Source organism: Hyla sarda, chromosome 7 (assembly GCF_029499605.1).
Source record: "Hyla sarda isolate aHylSar1 chromosome 7, aHylSar1.hap1, whole genome shotgun sequence".
Taxonomy (NCBI): domain Eukaryota; kingdom Metazoa; phylum Chordata; class Amphibia; order Anura; family Hylidae; genus Hyla; species Hyla sarda.
The window spans coordinates 94748871-94763505 of record NC_079195.1 but is presented as its reverse complement, the minus strand read 5'-3'; the positions used below and the strand labels follow the sequence as shown (position 1 = coordinate 94763505).

Genomic DNA, 14635 nt, shown 5'->3' with positions numbered 1-14635 from the left:
TGGCTTTTTTGAAGGAAATTTTGCTCTGGGGGCATGCCGCATTTAGGAAGCCCCTATGGTGCCAGGATAGCAAAAAAAAAAAACCCACATGGCATACCATTTTGGAAACTAGACCCCTTGGGGAACGTAACAAGGGGTAAAGTGAACCTTAATACCCCACAGGGGTTTCACAACTTTTGCATATCTAAAAAATAAAAAAATAAATTTACCTAAAATGCTTGGTTTCCCAAAAAATTTACATTTTTACAAAGGGTTAAAGCATAAAATACCCCCCAAAATTTGAAGCCCAATTTCTCCCGATTCAGAAAACACCCCATATGGGGGTGAAAAGTGCTCTGCTGGCGCACTACAGGTCTCAGAAGAGAAGGAGTCACATTTGGCTTTTTGAAAACAAATTTTGCTCTGGGGGCATGCCGCATTTAGGAAGCCCCCATGGTGCCAGAACAGCAAAAAAAAAAAAACACATGGCATACCATTTTGGAAACTAGACCCCTCGGGGAACGTAACAAGGGGTTAAGTGAACCTTAATACCCTACAGGTGTTTCACGACTTTTGCATATGTAAAAAAAAATATTTTTTTACCTAAAATGCCTCTTTTCCCAAAAATTTTACATTTTTTAAAATGGTAAAAGCAGAAAATACCCCCCAAAATTTGTAACACAATTTCTCCCGAGTACGGCGATACCCCATATGTGACCCTAAACTGTTGCCTTGAAATACGACAGGGCTCCAAAGTGAGAGCGCCATGCGCATTTGAGGCCTAAATTAGGGACATGCATAGGGGTGGACATAGGGGTATTCTACGCCAGTGATTCCCAAACAGGGTGCCTCCAGCTGTTGTAAAACTCCCAGCATACCTAGACAGTCTGTGGCTATCTGGCAATACTGGGAGTAGTTGTTTTGCAACAGCTGGAGGCTCCGTTTTGGAAAAGTGGCGTACCAGACGTTTTTCATTTTTATTGGGGAGGGGGGCTGTGTAGGGGTATGTGTATATGTAGTGTTTTTTACTTTTTATTTTATTGTGTGTTAGTGTAGTGTAGTGTTTTTAGGGTACAGTCACACGGGCGGGGGTTCACAGTAGTTTCTCGCTGGCAGTTTGAGCTGCGGCAGAAAATTAGCTGCAGCTCAAACTTGCAGCCGGATACTTACTGTAATCCTCCGCCCATGTGAGTGTACCCTGTACGTTCACATTGGGGGGGTGGAACATCCAGCTGTTGCAAAACTACAACTCCCAGCATGTACGGTCTATCAGTGCATGCTGAGAGCTGTAGTTTTGCAACCGCTGGAGGCTCCGTTTTGGAAACAGTGGCGTACCAGACGTTTTTCATTTTTATTGGGGAGGGGGGTTGTATAGGGGTATGTGTATACATAGTGTTTTTTTACTTTTTATTGGGTGTTAGTGTAGTGTTTTTAGGGTACAGTCGCACGGGCGGGGGGTTCACAGTAGTTTCTTGCTGGCAGTTTGAGCTGCGGCAGAAAATTTGCTGCAGCTCAAACTTGCAGCCGGATACTTACTGTAATCCTCCGCCCATGTGAGTGTACCCTGTACGTTCACATTGGGGGGGGGGGGAGAATCATCCAGCTGTTGCAAAACTACAACTCCCAGCATGTACAGTCTATCAGTGCATGCTGGGAGTTGTAGTTTCGCAACAGCTGGAGGCACACTGGTTGTGAAACACCGAGTTTGGTAACAAACTCAGTGTTTTGCAACCAGTGTGCCTTCAGCTGTTGCAAAAGCTACAACCCCCAGCATGTACGGACAGCGGAAGGGCATGCTGGGTCTTGTAGTTATGCAACAGCTGGAGGCATACTACTTTGGCTGGGGATGCTGGGGACTGTAGTTATGCAACAGCTGGAGACACACTGGTTTGCTACATAACTCAGTGTGCCTTCAGCTGTTGCAAAACTACAACTCCCAGCAGTCACCGACAGCCAACGGGCATGCTGGGAGTTGTAGTTATGCAACCACCAGATGCACCACTACAACTCCCAGCATGCACTTTAGCTGTTTGTGCAAGCTGGGAGTTGTAGTTACACAACAGCTGAAGGTACACTTTTCCATAGAAAAAATGTGCCTCCAGCTGTTGCAAAACTACCAGTCCCAGCATGCCCATAAGGGCATGCTGGGATTTGTGGTGGTCTGCCTCCTGCTGTTGCATAACTACAGCTCCCAGCATGCCCTTTTTGCATGCTGGGAGCTGTTGCTAAGCAACAGCAGGAGGCTGTCACTCACCTCCAACGATCCAGCCGCATGAGGTCAGTCCCTCGTCGTCGCCGCCGCGGCCGTCGCTCCTGGGGCCCCGATCCCAACATTGACGCCGGGGATCGGGGTCCCCAGCACCTGGGGTGCACGTCCCGCACCCGCTCACGTCCTCCGGAAAAGGGGCGGAGCGGGTTGCGAGAGTGACACCCGCAGCAGGCGCCCTGATTGGTCGGCCGGGAAATCGTCCGACGAATCAGGGCAATCGTGAGGTGGCACCAGTGCCACCTCACCCCTGCAGGCTCTGGCTGTTCGGGGCTGTCGGAGACCCGATTGACCCGGAATCTGCCGCAGATCGCTGGACTGAATTGTCCAGCGATCTGCGGCCATCGCCGACATGGGGGGGCATAATGACCCCCTGGGCGATATGCCCCGATGCCTGCTGAATGATTTCAGCAGGCATCGGGCACCGGCTCCCCTCCAGCTAGCGGCGGGGGGCCGGGATTTGACAGGACGTACTCAAACGTCCTGAGTCCTTAAGGACTCGGAAAAGGGGCCGTTTGAGTACATCCTGCGTCCTTAAGGGGTTAATGACGGGTCTGGATGATGACAGGGGGGATGATGTATTTCCCACCCTAGGCTTATACTCGAGTCAATAACTTTTCCTGGGATTTTGGGTTGAAATTAGAGGTCTCGGCTTATACTCGGGTCGGCTTATACTCGAGTATATACGGTATATGAGCAAGTGAATCTATGTATGTATGTGTGTGTGTATATATATATGAGCAAGTGAATCTATGTATGTATGTGTGTGTGTGTGTGTGTATATATATATATATATATATATATATATATATATCTATCTATCTGTGAGTGATTGTATGTGTGTAACTGTATGTATGATGTGCCTATTGGCTATATCTTTTAGTATATATTCCATGGTGTATGTATGTGTCAAAGTGTCTCTTTGTATGTGTGTATATTACCTATGTACTGTATGTGCCTTTATGTGCTTGTATTTTTTGTATGAAGCACATTATTAGGGAATTATTGGAGGAATGTAAGCACAGTATATAGGGAATTTATGGAAGCACAGTATATATTTCATTATATTGGAACATTATATTTTTTATGTATGCTTGCACTGTGTATAGATCCTTAGGGTGCGTTCACATGTGCCTATTTTAGCTGCAGATCTGCTGCAGATTTTGCTGCTCATTGACAATGGGAAGAGACATCTGCTAAAGCAAATCTGCAGCAGATCTGCAGCAGAAAATACACACGTGTGAACGCACCCTTAGTAGTGGCACAGTATAGTTAAATAATAGTGGCACAGTATATAGTTCATTAATGGTGGCACAGTATATAGTTCATTAATGGTGGCACAGTATATAGGGAATTAATAGATGAATGGTGGCACAGTATATAGGGAATTAAGGGGGGTAAGGTATATAATTAAAGGGAAACTGACAGGCTGTTTACTCGCACTAAACCCAATACCCTAGGTTACAGTGCAGGAGAACAGGAGAAAGATAATGTTATACTTACTAAATGTGGACCAGACGTTTTCTAGGTATTGCCCCACATTGCTAGTATACAAAGTCAGTCTTGTGCTCAATGGAGGCGGAGCTTCCCTGCCTCCATCCTGTATGCTGTGCTATGCCTTTCGTCTTTGTATATTTATAATTCTTTTTTTTCTCCAACTCTTGTATATTGTAGCATGTAAGCATATATTAGTGTGGTGTCCATCTCTTCAGTGTAAGAACCAGAGCTGTGTGGAGATTTCTGCATAAGGTGGGTGCTGGGTGCTGGGTGATGGGTGCTGGGTGCTGGGTGATTGGGGATGGGTGATTGGGGATGGGTGATGGGTGCTGGGTGATTGGGGATGGGTGATTGGGGATGGGTGCTGGGTGATTGGGGATGGGTGCTGGGTGAGGCCGGCTACAGTGCACTTTCTTTCATATAGAGCTCAGGTGGGGGCATATAGGGGGAGATTTATTAAAACCTTTGCAGAGGAAAAACCCTCTGCAAAACAATCTGATTGGTTGCTATGGACAACTGCACCGCTCTTTCTCTGCACAGGTTTTGATAAATCTCCTCTATAATACAGTATACTTTAGTGCAGCTGTCACATGTTTTCTGTAAATAAGACTGACAGCACAGCCAAAGTGTATATACACATGGCAGACCTTCATAGAAACTGTTCTTGACTCGATTTTACAAAAATAACAACTTTTATGGGGGATAGGAATGTCGAGTAGGCCCGGTGGGAGTCCACTGTTTCCCTGGGCCGCAGCATATCTGCCCATTAAGTCTGGCAGATGTTTTTTAAATTATGAAAAGTGCCCTCTTTTTTTACTTCAGCCCCTGCCCTTCAAAATGTCTGTGCACGTCCCTGGAAATTCCTACATCATACATACAGTACATACACACACATCACTCATACATCATACAGTACATACACACACATCATTCATACATCATACATACAGTATATACACACATCATTCATACATCATGATCACCTCATAAAAAATCAGATACCGTAATTTATTACTTAGGATGGCTGAACGTAATCTCCCCCCCGGACCACAGATTCAATAACACTCAGCCCCCACTAGCACTTCCCCCCCCCCCCCACACTCCTCCGGACCACAAATTCTATTAACCCTCCACGTCCAACTCCCCGCACCTCCGGACCACAAAGTCACCCATTCGCTGCCGCTCCACCGCGTCCTTACCTTCGGCCGCCACCAAGAGGATCAGCACTGAGGCCTATGATTGGGTCCCAGCGGAGATAGCTCTGCGCTGGCAGCGAGGGAGCCGACGGTGCGTGCATGCATGTGCTGGGGTCAGGATTTCAGGCTTGCTCTGGGAGGGTGGGATTTCGTGCTAGCTCTGGGGGGTGGGATTTCAGGCTTGCTCTGGGGGATGAAATTTCAGGCTAGCACCGGGCCTGGTGCTAGCAGTGACAAGCCTCCCATTCAGGCCCGGGACCTCGGACTGTGCCTGAGGGCCTGACCTGCGGCGGTAGTATAGTGAGTGGCAGAGGGGCCCTGCGGGCGCCCCTTGCTATGGGGCCCGGTCGCAATGGCGACCTCTGCGACCTCTATAGCTACTCCACTGGTTATAGGGGTAAGAGGATGATTTTAAACATACACATTTTCCTACAAAAAGCTATACGTTTTTAAAAGTAGTAAAATAATACAAAACCTATATTATGTGAGTATCGTTGTAATAATAAACTATTATTATCATAAAGATAATGGCCCAGATTTATCAACCTGTGTGAAAGAAAAAATAGAGGAATTTTTCCACAGCAACCAATCACAGCTTAGCTAAGGAGCTCTGGTAAAGTGAAAGCTGAGCTGTGATTGGTTGCTGTGGGAAAATCACTCCACTTTTTCTCTAACACAGTTTGATAAATCTGGGCCAATGTGTCATTTTTATGTAGTAACAAACCCCTCCAAAATGTGCAAACTGTGTTGTTTTTAAAAGAGAATTCGACCACAAATATTGCTACAATATTTGCTTTCGCCATACATTTTATGGTACAATAAATGATGTAATGACAAACTATCTAGCTAGTTACCTGGATACTTATATACCAGGTTACCTAATTATACATATACTTACATACCTACCTGGCTACCTACCTACCTGCCCTTTTACTGTGCGGGAGGGCATTATAACAGTTCGAGGCCTATAGAAGGGGAGATTGTGTAGAGGAGGGGAGGGACTGTTAAGATGCAGAGTGTAACATGTTTGTCTTACATATGTTTTGGCTTGAAGAAGTCGACATGGCGGTCTAATGCGGACAGAGAAGAAAACGAAAAAGGATGACACTGATCAGAAAAAATGTTGATTGTGAGTCCTCAAATGTAACTGTAATAATTTATTTGGTATACACATCCTGTGTACAGCTGGTGTCTATCTCTATATGGCCCTGTATATAATCACTTATATGGTATACAGATCCTATGTACAACTGGTATCTACCGCTATTTGGGAACTGTATGGGGGGAATACTGGTGTGTATAGTGGTTTAATTCAGTACTGTATGTTGGTATTATCCAGTTATTGTGTAGTGGTATATATTTACTCCTTATTAGAGATGAGTGAACTTACAGTAAATTCGATTTGTCACGAACTTCTCGGCTCGGCAGTTGATGACTTTTCCTGCATAAATTAGTTCAGCTTTCAGGTGCTCCGGTGGGCTGGAAAAGGTGGATACATTCCTAGGAGACTCTTTCCTAGGAATGTATCCACCTTTTCCAGCCCACCGGAGCACCTGAAGGCTGAACTAATTTACGCAGGATAAGTCATCAACTGCCGAGCCGAGAAGTTCGTGACGAATCGAATTTTCTGTAAGTTCGCTCATCTCTACTCCTTATATACAGGTATTCTTGGTCATGGAAAATTACCTTACCTACATTATATATATTTCATTTTATTTTGTATGTAGAAGTGGTGCATGAGGAGGGATTTGGGTAGAATAGGGGTGGGGCAGAGGTGTGGCCAGTGGCCGACTGGGGCCCTTGCTTTATTTGGTCCGGGGGCCCTGAGTGTTGTCAGTCCGCCCCTGGGTGCAAGGGGCCCAGGGGACACTGGAGGAGGCTGTCTGACAGGGCAGCAAGGGTATGGGCTAAAAATCTCCTGTACTGGGCCACCACAAAACACTGATCCATCTATCTATCTATCTCTCTATCTTTATCAGTGTTTACCAGTGATGGTGCTGGGGGGAGGGGGGGTTGAGCAGGGATGGTGCCTGCCCCCTGTTTACCTGCCTCAGAAGGCTCTCTGCACTGCTGAGCTCCTGTATCCTCCGTACTGATCAGCAGCTCTTCCTTCTTGCAGAGGTGAAGTGATGTTGTGATGTCACGTGACCCATGCAGTGCAGGGAAAGCTCCCGATCAGCAGAGGAGGAAGAGGAGCTGAGTAAGTCCCCCACAAGAACTATACAGGAAAACTCCACAGAACTCCGACCATCCCGGTCACTGGCTGTGTCTGTAAGCACTCTTCGCTGTAGATTGAGCTCCCAAGAACAGCCACTCACAGGGACGGTCGGACACACCTGGGTCAAGGTGTCACCCTACCAGAGGTTGTCACTCGGTGTGGTCTGCAGCTCCCCAACCCCCCCCCCCCCCTGTCCACCCCTGGCAACGCCACTGAAATTTTATTCCCCCGCGATTCCTGGGCTGGCACCATTGAAATCTGAACACAGAAGCTTGGGGCTTCCGTGTTCTTGATGTCACCATGCCCCCTCCATTCAGGTCTATGGGAAGGCGCGTGATGACTAATACATAGAACAGCACAGTGCTGGCCCGGAGATTGCAGGCGGGTCCCAGTGGCCGGACCCCGCGATCAGACATCTTTTTTCCTATCCTTAGGATAGGGGACAAGATGTCAAGGGGCGGTGTACCCCTTTAAAGGGAATTTATCATATCTTTTTGCTCCAAAGAACTGCAGACACTATAGCATAGATAAAATTGTACCTTTTCTAGAGTTGATAATAGTTGCCAAATGTATAAACCACTTTTCTATTTCTCAGCCAAGTGTCAAGGAGGCGGTGCCAATCTGCTGAAGGGCCACAGCCTTGCACACTTCCCCGCTTGCTCCCACCTCCCAGGCATTCCTTGACTGATGTTCAGAGCCCTGTTTGTCAATCAAGGAGGAGCTGAGAGGGGAGAGCAAGTGGCTCAGCCGCCTTGACACTTGATGAAAACAAAGACGTTTTTATAAGTTTGACTACCACCATCAGCTCCAGAAAAAGTAAAGTTTGCTTTCAGCAAATACAGCTGCCAGATTCCCTTTACTCCAGGTATAGACCAGGAATACATAAGACAATTATGAGGACACTTTCAGGTGGTTCAGCACCATACATTTGTGTATTACACCTGACTATTTGACGATACTGGATTTAATGTGGAATGTTGTTTCAGGGATCTATCCAATTGATAGCGGGTCATGGAGAAATTTTCCTCCACCATGTCTATGACAATCATGGATGGTTCTTGCCTTCCTTAGTGTCTAGTGCTATTGCTACCATAAAAAATGTCAGAACCCTGAAATAAAGCCGAACAGACTTAAAGGGGTACTCCTGTGCCCCAGCCTTCTAAACATCCGGTTCAGAAGGCTTGGAGCACAGCCTCAACGTCATGGCCACGCCCCCGCATGTCGTCACACCACACCGCCTCCAATGATGTCTATAGGAGGGGGCGTGATGGTTTGATGGTTGTCACGCCCCCTCCCATAGACATCAATGAAGTGGCGTGGCATGACATTGCAAGGGGCGTGGCATGACATTGCGAGGGGCATGGCCATGAAATCACGACCGCTGCCACTACGCCAGGCTATCTGAATCGGATGTTCAGAAGGCTAGGGCACGGGAGTACCCCTTTAACTAAACTAAGGAATACATAAGAGTTTGCTCATGGTTATTAAAAAGAGAAAGCGCACAAATAGGAGGAGATGAGGATGAGGACAAGGTTGACACAGCAGAGGTAAGAAAAAAATCCTAAATATTAATCAGAATAGATCTGAGTTCTAGACTTGCAAATGAGGACTAGATCTATTAAATATAATGTGTCAAAATATTAATGTAAATAGTTTTAAATCTAATTATTTATACACATTGCTGATGTTTACAATTGACCAAGTATATACTGTCTATTCAATTCTATTACACAAAGAGGTGGGGTGGAAGTATTGTATATTCATATTTGTAGTGTTGCAAACATGTAAAGGCAAAAGCATGTCTAAATGTCTAAATATCTTCAGTGTATGTGACATAGTAAGGCTGGAATTCCACTTGTTTTTTCTGCTGCATGGCATTATATCGGCCAAAAAATGCTGTGGGCTGTGGGTTTTTCAGTTTGGCGTTTTTTTTCCCACTCTGTTTCAGCTCCTTGGCAGTTTTGCAAAATTGCAAAATGTTGAGTCTATGGCGTTTTTTCCCCTGAAATCACCATGTGGGTTTTAACTTTGACATTTTTGTAGGCAGTTTTTATTCTTTTTAAAATGTTTGTACTTTTCCAAAAAAGTGATGGAGACACTTCCAGCAAATCAAAATTTTTATTAATTTTTAAATAGGGATCAATTTGTGTGTGCGGGCAGGGCACTAAAAATGTAGCCGACAATAATAAAAATGTAATGTGTGTGTGTGTATTTCACTTTTTTTTCTCATTTTATTTTATTTTTTTTAATTTATTAGGTAGTACTACTACTCCCAGCATGGAACACACTGTTCCATGAAGGGAGTAGTAGTACCTGTACTAATTGACAGATTGCCCTGGGTCCATTGCGATCCTCCTGTATAATGTATAGATGAGGGCGGGTGGCCGCTCTTCTATGGTCTGCTGCACTGCCATATACATACACCTCTTCATATTTTCCGCAGAGAGCTATGAGTGGCTCACAAAAAAAGTTTTTCATCGGAGTACCCCTTTAACCATTATGCTGGAACTTATGTATGACCAATAACCCCTTAACCCCTTAAGGACCAAGGACGTACCGGTACCTCCATGGTCCTGCTCTCCTGATATAACGGCGGGCCCGGCGTCATAGTGAAGCGCCTCTAATAGCAGCGCCGATCGCGGCACCGCGTGCTATTAACCCTTTAGCCGCGCGCTCAGAGCTGAGCCGCGCGGCTAAAAGCGAAACCTAAAGTTGCCGGCTAGCTCAGTCGGGCTGTTCGGGATAGCCGCAGCTAATCACGGCATCCCGATCAGCTGACAGGACAGCGGGAGGGCCCCTACCTGCCTCCTCGCTGTCCGATCGCCGAATGACTGCTCAGTGCCTGAGATCCAGGCATGAGCAGTCATGCGGCAGAATCGTTGATCACTGGTTTCTTATGAGAAACCAGTGATCAATGATGAAGATCAGTGTGTGCAGTGCTATAACACTGCAAAAAAAAAAGTGAAAAAAAAGTGAATAAAGATCATTTAACTCCTCCCCTATTAAAAGTTTGAATCACCCCCCTTTTCCAATAAAAAAAAAACACAGTGTAAATAAAACTAAACATATATGGTATCACCGCGTGCGGAAATGTCTGAATTATAAAAATATATAATTAATTAAACCGCTCGGTCAATGGCGTGCACGCAAAAAAATTCCAAAGTCCAAAATAGTGCATTTTTGGTCACTTTTCAATAAGTCCTATCAATAAGTCCTATCAATGCAAAAATGGTACCGTTAAAAACTTCAGATCACGGCGCAAAAAATGAGCCCTCATACCGCTCCATACACGGAAAAATAAAAAAGTTATATGGGTCAGAAGATGACAATTTTAAACGTATTAATTTTCCTGCATGTAGTTATGATTTTTTCCAGAAGTCCGACAAAATCAAACCTATATAAGTAGGGTATCATTTTAATCCTATGGACCTACAGAATAAAGATAAGGTGTCATTTTTAACGAAAAATGTACTACGTAGAAACGGAAGCCACCAAAAGTACAAAACAGCGTTTTTTTTTCAATTTTGTCGCACAATGATTTTTTTTTTCCGTTTCACCGTAGATTTTTGGGCAAAATGACTGATGTCATTACAAAGTAGAATTGGTGGTGCAAAAAATAAGCCATCATATGGATTTTTAGGTGCAAAATTGAAAGAGTTATGATTTTTTAAAGGCAAAGAGCAAAAAACGAAAATGCAAAAAACGGAAAAACCCCTGGTCCTTAAGGGGTTAAGGACCACGGGTTTTTCCATTTTTGCATTTTCATTTTTTCCTCATCACCTTCTAAAAATTATAACGCTTTCAATTTTGCACCTACAGACTCATATGAGGGCTTATGTTTTGCGCCACCAATTATACTTTGTAATGACAACAATCATTTCACCACAAAATTTACGGTGAATTCTGTAAAAAAATATTTTTGGGGCAAAATTGGAAAAAAACACACAATTTTGTAACTTTTGGGGCATTCCGTTTCTACGCAGTGCTCTTTTTGATAACATTGACAACATATATTTATTCTATAGGCCCGTACGGTTACAATGATACCCAATTTATATAGGTTTTCTTTATTTTACTACTTACCAAAAATTATAACTACATGCACCAAAATTAGTATTGTTTAAAATTGTCCTATTCTGACCCCTATAACTTTTTTATTTTTCCATATATGGGGTGGTATGAGGGCTCATTTTTTGCGCTATGATCTGAAGTTTTTATTGATACCATGATTGTTTTGATCTGACTTTTTGATCACTTTTTATAAAAATTTTATGGTATACAAAATTACCAAAAAGACACAATTTTGGAATTTAGAATGTTTTTACATATACGCCATTGACTGTATGGTTTAATTAGCCTTATATTTTTATAGTTCGGATATTTACGCATGTGGGGATACCACATATGTTTATTTTTATTATGTTTATATATTATTTTATATGGAATTTGGGAAAAGGGGGTGATTCAAACTTTTAATAAGGAAGGGGTTAATGTGTGTGTTTTTTTTATCTTCTTAGTCCCCTTAGGGGACTTTTAGGATGAATCATTTGATTACTCATACAGATCAATGTGGTTCCATAGAACAACATGAATCTGTGTGCTCTGCGCTCGATTGATGAAGCCTGGTCCTGCCACCCCACTGGACCACCAGGGAGCAGTTAAAGGTACCTTTAGACGCTGCTGTCTGCTTTGACAGAGGCAATCTAAAGGGTTAAAAGCCGGCCACAATGTCGGCTATTAACGCTGGCCCTCAGATACAAGAATCAGCTGGGGGCCAGCCGGTATGACTCGGGCTCGAGTTGGGAGCCCGCGTCATTCCCCATTAATGGCACAAGGAAGTGTATGCATGTCTTTGGTCGTTAACCAGTTAAAGGGAACCAAGCAGTAGATTTTACCATATCTTACGCTTGGCAATACATTATACAGTGATCCCTCAACTTACAATTGCCCCCCAAACTCCCCCACCTGGGTGGTGCCGGCTAGCTGTTGCAAGACTACAACTCCCAGCATGCTCTTATAGTGAGAACATACTGAGAGTTGTAGTGGAACCAGCTAGAGGGTAGATGGCTGAGGTGGGTGGGTGGCTGGGGAGGAGAGCTGGCCGGCTCACAGAAATATGAAAGTACGGCACTGTAATTTCATATTTCCCGCCCTGAGCCAAGAATGAAATGCTGCCTAGCTCCCCCTCAAAAAAAACAAACACATGCGTATATACACATATATCAAACACATATATATACATTTAGTCATCATATGTATGACAGTTTTTTTTTTACACCTAATACTGTATACCTAAATATACTAGCCATACAATTAGCAATTGATACCACTAAACAAGGAGCAAATATTACCTTACATTATTGTAATCTGACCAGATCAGGGATGCTGAGACCAACAATACCGATAATACCGGTTTACCAAGATAAATATTATCAATATTACACCTATATAAGGGACACATAATACCGCCACACAAGGACCATTACACCACAAAGCGACTAGTGACTGGATAATTCAATTATACTATTTTTAAATAAAATCCACTATATGCAAACCAAGATTTCCCAACTACCTCACCCCCCCATACAGTGACCAAATAAAGGTATATACCAGCTGTACACAGGTTTTGTATACCCATATGAGTGATTATATACAGGACCATATAGAGGTGTGTACCAGCTGCATACAGATCTGTATACCATATAAGTGGTTAAATACAGGACTATATAGAGGTATATACAGCTGTATACAGATCATATAAGTGATTATAATTACATTTAGGGACTCACACTGTTTTCTGATCAGCAGCGTCCTTTTTCCTTTTCTTCTCCACCCGGCTCAGACAGCCATGATGTCTTCCTACAGCCAAAACTTCATCTCTTTAGCATCTGCGGGACAAACATGTTAGACTCCATTGCCCTCCATTGCTAATCCCCCCTTTGTCATTTCAATTCTTAATCCTCCCTCTTTTGTACCATTTCAATTCCCCCCCTCTGATACCCTCTGTGCCATTTAATATCCCCCCTTCTGATAAGGGGGAGGGGGGGGGGGAGATGAAATAGCACAGGGGATCAGAAGGGAGTGGGGAACTGGGAACTGAAATGGCACAGAGGGGGATCAAATAGGGGATTGGCAATTGAAGTGGCACCCCCGATTCCCCTTTGCAATTTTAATTACCTCCCTGTGCCATTTCATTCACAATCCCCCCACCCCTGTGCCATTTTAATTACCCCACTCAGATCCCCCTGTGATGTGCCAGTGCCATTTTAATTACCTCCCCAATCCCCTGGTGTCATTTCATTAACCCCCCTCAAGCATTTCATTAACCTCCCTCCCCTCAGCCCTTTCATTAACCCCCCCATTACCTTAGCCATTTCATTAACCCCCTCCCTGTGCCATTTCATTAACTCACCCTCCTTCCCTTGTGCCATTTAATTTACCCCCCTCCCCCCTGTGCCAATTCATTACCCCCCCCTTCTCCCCCCTGGCTTTGCCAATTCATTAACCCCCTATCTCCTCTCCCTACACTCCTATGCCATTTAATTAACCCCTCCCCCCTTCCCTGCTGCCTCACTTTCTCAGGCCTGGTTCAGGCTAAGATTGCCGACATGTCTCAGGCAGTGGTGTTGCTAGGGCTGGTGTCACCCGGTGCGGAAGTGTCACCCCCAACATCACACCGTCCCCCGCGCCATTTTTTTAGCCATATAAAGAAGAACTATCATCCCCCCCCCCCCATCTCCGACTGCTGAGCCTCGGTCTCCTCATCCTTCATCACCCCCCACCACTGCTATGCCTCGGCCTCCTCATCATACATCATACCCCCACTGCTGTGCTTTGGCCTTCTCTTCATTCCTCACCTCCCACCACTGCTGTGCCTCGGCCTCCTTATCATTTATCACCCTCCCACTGCTGTGCCTCATCATTCATCAATCTTCCCCCCCAGTGCTGCCTCCTCATCATTTATCACCCCCTACCTGCTATGCCTCCTCACCATTTAAACCCCCTCCTTTTCCTCCTCCTCATTCATCGAATCCCACCCCATGCTTTAACCCCTCATCATTCATCACACCTCAACCTCCTCCTCCTGTGCCTCCTCATCATCCCCTCTCTGTGCCTCCTTAACACATTTATCACCCCCCGCCACATACTGATGTCCCCCTCATCATACCCCAATTACCCCAGTGCCCTCGTGCCTCTTCATCATTCATCCAAACACCATCTCAACCTACCCACCCCACCCTGCTGTACCTCCTCAACATTCATCACCCCCCCACACACACTGCTGTACCCCCTTATCATACCCTAAACACCCCCTCCTCGCCCGTGCCTTCTCATGATTCATTCAAACAATCTCCTCTCCGCTCTTCTGGGCCTCTCAACAATTATCACCCCCACTGCTGTACTACCTTATCATACATACGCTGGTGCCTCTTCATCATTCATCTAAACCTTCTTTCTGTGCCTTCTTAACATTAACCC

At 44.9% G+C, this 14635-nt stretch overlaps 1 protein-coding gene across 1 annotated transcript in view; it reads left to right on the top strand.

Annotated features, from left to right (window-relative positions):
- The window catches only part of LOC130282117 (neutral ceramidase-like), a 348583-nt gene that overhangs the window by 14567 nt on the left and 319381 nt on the right, over window positions 1-14635 (top strand). Inside the window, exon 4 of the mRNA XM_056530030.1 lies at window positions 3920-3994. The gene's annotated coding sequence lies outside the window, so the exon portion shown is untranslated. The remainder of the gene's footprint in view (window positions 1-3919; window positions 3995-14635) is intronic.